Genomic DNA, 7007 nt, shown 5'->3' on the forward strand with positions numbered 1-7007 from the left:
TCTATCTATCTATCTATCTATCTATCTATCTATCTATCTATCTATCTATCTATCTATCTCTCTTTCTATATATATTATATATATCGACATGATACAATATAGATGACCCGCCCTGGCTCGTGAGTTACTCACGGGGAGTCTTGGCGTGAACACATGTTCGCGGCTGGACGCTATTTCCCGCGTATTTTATGATTATATAGGGCCGCGGCGTGAGACGAAAAAAACACAGACAAATCCGCCAGCGTTCAATAGACAGTAATAAAATAAAGTAAAATATTTATTCGAAATGGTATTCGGCGTTGGGAGAGCATCGTAAAGTGGAATCCGAGTCGTGCGGATGCGTTCTCCTTCTCCGGGCCGCGTCTGGCCGAGGCCTGTTCTTATCTGCGCAAGAGCGCACGACCCGGGTGTGCGAGGCATTTAAATTCATGCAATCAGAGATGAACAAGGCGAGCGACATCGAGATGGACGTGTACGGCAAAAGAACACGAGACATTACCATCGGCAATTGGCGTCTCATATTGGACAGCTCATTCGAGACTGTGACAATGATTTGCCATTACGATTACCGGGCAGCGTGGAGCTCTTGTGGAAAGAGCGCGGGCGCACGCGAAGGAATCAATGGTAATATTATCTCTACAGATCAGTAAACGCTGCTTGTTTGACGACGCATCATCGCTGTGTGACTTGCACATAATCGCACTAATCATGCCGCATGTAAATTGTCAAGGCGCCTCGGATGGCTCTTCCGCTCGTTGTTTGGCGCATCTCGTCCTCATATAATAGACCACATCGTAGACTGTAGTCACACCGTCCTTATATAGCAGACTACAGCGTAGACGGTAATCACGTAGTCTTTATACAATAAATCACAGCGTAGACTGTCCTCACATCGTCCTCATATAAGATATCACAGCATAGACTGTAGTAACATCGTCCCCATATAAGATATCACAGCTTAGTCTTTTAGTAACATCGTCCTCATATAAGACATCACAGCTTAGACTTTAGTAACATCGTCCTCATATAAGACATCACAGCTTAGACTTTAGTAGCATCGTCCTCATATAAGATATCACAGCGTAGACTTTAGTAACATCGTCCTCAACATATAAGATATCACACGTAGACTTTAGTAACAGTCGTCCTCATAATAAAGACATACAGCGTAGACTGTAGTACATCGTCCTCATATAAGATATCACAAGCAGTAGATTTTGGTAACACGTCATGCATATAAACAGTCACAGCGTAGACTTTTAGTAAACATCGTCCTTATATAAGCAGACCACTGCTTATATTACGATATATACACTATTAGGACGTAAGTTCACACAAAAATGCAGTAGTATCTATAAACAAATTTTTTCGAAGAGGCATTTTAATTATATATTCTCATAGGACATTTTAATCTGATTAGCAATACTTATAGCGCGGACGATTCGCATACGCACGTGTACTGGGAGTATAATCCTATACTGAGCATGCACATCGCTTTTGACACTATTTGTAACATGGAGCACATTTGTTCTAAATGTCTACGTGGGCGTGCCTTAATTGGAAACACCCTGCAGCGAAAGAACACCATCTCGCGATTAGGAAACCCATACAATGAGGAGATGCTTGCCTAATAATATGCACACACCTTTAAAGCACAGCAAGACGTGAACGTAGGTGAGCACAGTTCGATGACCGAATGCGTGTCAGCATTGTGAATACTTGCATTTCGAAGCCCGTAGTGCGGTAGTTTAAAAATAAATCAAGATGCTTGTCGAGGTACCTTGATGTATATTAATGCTTTGCTACGCTGCGATTGAGGAGCAGCGTGGTGCCTTCTGAATCGTAATTGGCGCACGAAGCATCTAGCGTAAACAAGCGTAATTCTTAAACGTCGATAGGCGCAGTGATTTACAGCACGCCTGTTTCTCGGGAAATGTACTAAAACACCTGAAAGTGGCGGCGTGATCACCATGCTATTAATTTAGCACTAATTTCCAGGTGTCGCTTTTGATCGTGTACGTTAAATACAAACAAAGTGAATGGCAATCGCGCTCTTAATACAAATATTTCGGAATCACGAAAAAGAAATCGCATAATTATCAAGAGCGTATAATACGCTTATATCTGCTGAGGTAATTATTAGCTCTTGATATTAATGGATTAAAAGGTTCATGTCGGCTCGCGCACTGACAAATACCAGTTCATGTAGCCAAAAGAATCTATCAGAATTAATGTATTCTTATTTCATTATTAACGGTCCACAAGACGACGTAATACTTAAAAGCGATGACTTTGATCGATAATCTTATCAGAATCTGGAACGCGTTTGTCAAGGATTATGCATTACTACGCAAGCCGCTAAACTCACAGGCAACACACACGCAAACACACACACACACACACACACACACACAACACACACAACACACACACACACGCCACAGCAACACACACACACTCACAACACAGCACACAACACACACACACCACACACGACACACACACACACACTACACACACACATACGCCACCACGCACACACGTCACGGCTATTGGTGTCACGCAGCACGCTCTGCGCCTGATTCGCACGCCACACCCACGCACGCACTGCACTGCAAGGCAGCTCACGGCACGTACGCATACATGACACACTAGCTTTGCCAAACACGTGCACATATATATATATACATTTTACGCGTAACGCCCGTTTTACTTTATGACTAAAGTTACGCATATTTTAGGAAATATAATACCGCCGCTTTAAAACTACACGTGTAGACCTTATCACCCCCATCTGGCAGTGGTAAATTTCTCGTAGCTCCACATAGGTCACGGTTTCTCACATACACGCTCGTGTTTCCTGAAAACAGTATATAAATGCTTCATTCACCACGCTCCGTATTTGTAACGCGTTGAAAAAAATCGAAATCGGCGATTTTCTTGAGCTTAACATCGAAGACAATCCGTTTATAGAAAGCAGATGACAATCACATGTGTATCGCATTTATAATTTTCTAGCGTAAAAGAGCAAAAATTCGCGCACTCAGAAGAAAGAGAACAGAGAAAAGAAAAGACGGCCGCACGCACAAGAGCACGTGAATGTATCTTTTCTCACCAATCATATTTGCGAGTCACGTCATAGTATGCAATCTCGATTACATATTATGACGAGACTAGGACTGTTATGCACGCACGACGTGACGTCACATGGGTCACTTTAGCGCTACTGTTAATGTCATCAGTCGTTGATATCATTGTTCCTTAGATTATTGAAATGTAAATTGAATTTGGACGTTTTAGGCTTCTGAGAAATTACTGATAGATCTAAATTACTCAATTAGGGAAGATTTCTCCCAGGATTGCCCAGGAGTACTTTGTTTTTTAACGTTCCCTACGGAGGCAACTATTCTTAACTAATCTTTCTATTAGCACTGACAGCATTGCAATCTAACCGAGCAGATTTATACGAAAATAATTGTGGAAGAAAAATGAAAATAGCTTTATGCGGCATTAAGTATCGTTATAAACGCCTAAACCGCAGATAGAAATAGCGGCTCACACACGTATTGCTAGACTCGAACACGCTTTGAAATACTGTATATATGCACGTTGACATCGCATTGCTTTTTTAATCACGGTAGCTGTTACGCTGGTTATCGTGGTTTATTGCTGCACAATAGCAAGCATTAATCGTTAATTTCACATAAAGTGAGCAAAGTATAAAGGTTTCACTTCGTCGAACGCATCCCCGCTTCCATCTAATATCTAATTCGATCGCATATTTCCTAACGAGTTTAAACGTACATGAATCATGTTATGTGCAGAAAGTGATTTCATATTGAAATCGCAAATGCGTGCAAAGTGTGCTCTTGATTGCCCTAATAATTTTCGTGGGGCTATTTAATGAGGAAACGAACCAATCATCATCAAACCGTTTACGGGGCCGTGCAACAATAATGGAAATAGACAGTGACGGTATATAGGGACAAGATAATCCGCTTCTTCTAATAGGAAAAACAGATTCTTCACATATTAATGTTAACGAAGATATTTTCACGCTAGAACTGCTCTCAGTGTCATAACACATTCAGCACACTTAACCATTTTAGGCATTAATGGATCGATGACGCATCGCTCTCTTAAACGCCACTTGTAAAATAATATCAAGACGATACACAGAGATAACTATAACTATACTAGATCGATTGCCTTGCGCATGCATGCTAGACGATATCATCACCATTGAGTAAAAGTTTAACCTTATATATTATAATGTGGTTATGTGCAATTTGGCAAAATAATCTGTAAATAGATGGATGAAACATCATCGTAACATCTAATAATATTTTGTGGTTATGTGCATTTAATAATATAATGTGGTTATGGGCTATTTGGCAAAATAAACTGTAAATATATGGATGAAACATCATCGTAACATCTAATCATATTTTGCAAAGTCAATTAAACGCCACTCGTCGAGTCAGCTTATATTGAGCAATAAGCAGAAAAACACCAGGAAATGATTTCAGCACGAGTGAATAAACGTGTAGGAAAGGAGCAGTGGAAATGAACGAAATTCGAATCGTAATCAATTTATTTTATTCGTAAACGTTTTAACCGAATTGTACTTTTTGTAATCAAATTGCCTCGGGAGGTTGCGGTTTAGCTGCATTTTAAACGTTTTTCTTTCCGTCCGTCCGTTTTTTTTCTTCGCCATCGCCAGCTGTCATGTCAGTTACCGGCTGTAATTGCTAACCGCGAGGGGATCGGCGACATCTGTGGTAATAACCCACCCATCATGCTGCGTGCTATATGGTCACATCAGCTGCCAGTGGTTCTGCCCCTTTATGGGCGCGAAGTTGTAAAATGTCTTGCCTCGAGCCGAGATGGCCACCTCATTTTATCGTCCATGCGCGCGCACATCTATACATCGAATCCTACCGAGCTGGATAACCCGGATGTTCGACCACATCCGGCACATGTCATCGTTCCTGCTCCGCCCATATGTTCACTGCGGAGAATTCGATGAAAACGAATCTATCCGTCTCATCCCGCAGACTGAGTGGAAGACGCGGTGATGATGCGCTTCATCATGCGGAGATATTGTGGAAGCGATGCCGAGTCCCGCATGTACTCAGCATGGCGCCGCCAGGACGCATCCCGCGCCACCAGGAAGCACTGGAATAAAATCTTGGCATTGAAATTACCACCAACTCGCTAGTGAAGCACAATGATGCGTTTCACACTGCGTATTACGTCGCACTGTATATTCTAATCGATTCGCCGCTTTTTATCTAGTTTCTGCAGTCCGTAATTTGCTTTGTGGGGTGTAATTTTCGTTTTTAGTAACATTACTAAGTTATGCAGATTTCATAAATTATTCAGCAGTCGTGATTGCAGAACTTTCTCATTAACGAGCCGTTTTTCCTACGTGTCAGATATGCTGATTTTGGCAAATCAAGGTAAAGCGATTCACATCGGCGGATGGCAAATTTTTTTGATAACGTCTCGAGGTTCAGGACGTTTGCATGCGACAAAAATTGTGAAGCAGTAATTTGAATTATTTCGCAGGAATAGCTCATGTCTGTAGATAGATTTATCTAACGCATGCGCGCTCGCGCGTGCATTTAACATCACGTGTTCACTATCCTCGGGTCACTACGGATTGTGTTTTTCTCCTCGCATGGATTATCCTTGGTCAATGTGATTATACACGACAAAGACGGCTTCGGTCAATACATGCACTGGGAATGTATTAGGAAACACATCGCGCGCAGGAATGGGGGAAGGGGCCTGTCACACGACATCGACGCAGCTTCTCTACACTATGTTTTCACGTTGTTTACCGCAGTGTATGTAATAAAGAAGTGTACCGATCTCTCTGGCGTACACTCGAATTCGCATTTCTGTTGCCTGTAGACCAAATGCCGCGTTGGTTAAACTCTGTTCAAAATCCCAATCTGCGAGATTCAGTCCGCTGCAATATACAAACCCGACAGCGCGGAATTCTCGGTCGCGAGATCGTCAATTGCACCGCGCGTAGCGAGTCTGCTGCTGCTATTTGCACGCTAGCGATCAACACGGGCAATGCATCACCCGCTTGCTCCGAACATGCACAGGATGTGCGATAGTCTTGGTATTCATGGACGAGGAGATCTTAAAGCAAACACGGATTGAACTGCTCCAATCGGTTTTGCTCACGCTGTTACAACTTAATTGCTGAACTAATTGTACAACCACAGGCCCGGCGCTTGCGAGCGCGTGAACGCGTCTGTCACGTGTTACACGCATGCGTCCCCTAACTGCGACATTCTCATAAATAATTATACAAATATTCTTTAAAATGCGCGTTAAAACATTGTCTAATGTGCGTAAAAATAACGAATAAATCGTGCTGCCAACAAAACAACTTTTAGTATCGGTAGTCCTTTCATGTTTAATAAAGAAAACGAATCGATAGCCACAGTCACAGAAGAGCAGCTATGACACTTGAAGGCTTAGGAACAACATTAGATTATTAATGCATGTTTCTATACGCACATACATATTAAATAAAAATCGGTTGCGCTATAAGCGACTTCACGTGCAGGAGGTGTGGATGCTACTGTTTTACTTTTGCCTGAAACCTATAGATGTCTGTAATGTGCAATTCGCGTTAAAATGCGACACTATTGTTTCGTAAGTAAGCGCCTATACGAACATATTTCGATTTTTGATAGCACACATTACGTGCCATTGCAGCTGATGCAGTGTGGAAAAATGAGCATTGATCATGCGTTATTGATGCTATATGCATCCGATGACACTAGTAATGTTCTAATCCAGTAAAGTATTTGTACACAAAGGCTCGTACGCGTAGAGTAAATTGTAAACACAAATAAATCCATACACTCGCGTCTCTACATATATCACATAAAACCACACAAATAGAGGACCTCTTATACACGAACACACACACGCGCGCGCGCGCGCACACACACACACACACACACACACACACACACACA

This window comes from Priapulus caudatus, unplaced genomic scaffold (genome assembly GCF_000485595.1).
Source record: "Priapulus caudatus unplaced genomic scaffold, Priapulus_caudatus-5.0.1 Scaffold11, whole genome shotgun sequence".
Classification (NCBI taxonomy): Eukaryota; Metazoa; Priapulida; class Priapulimorpha; order Priapulimorphida; family Priapulidae; genus Priapulus; species Priapulus caudatus.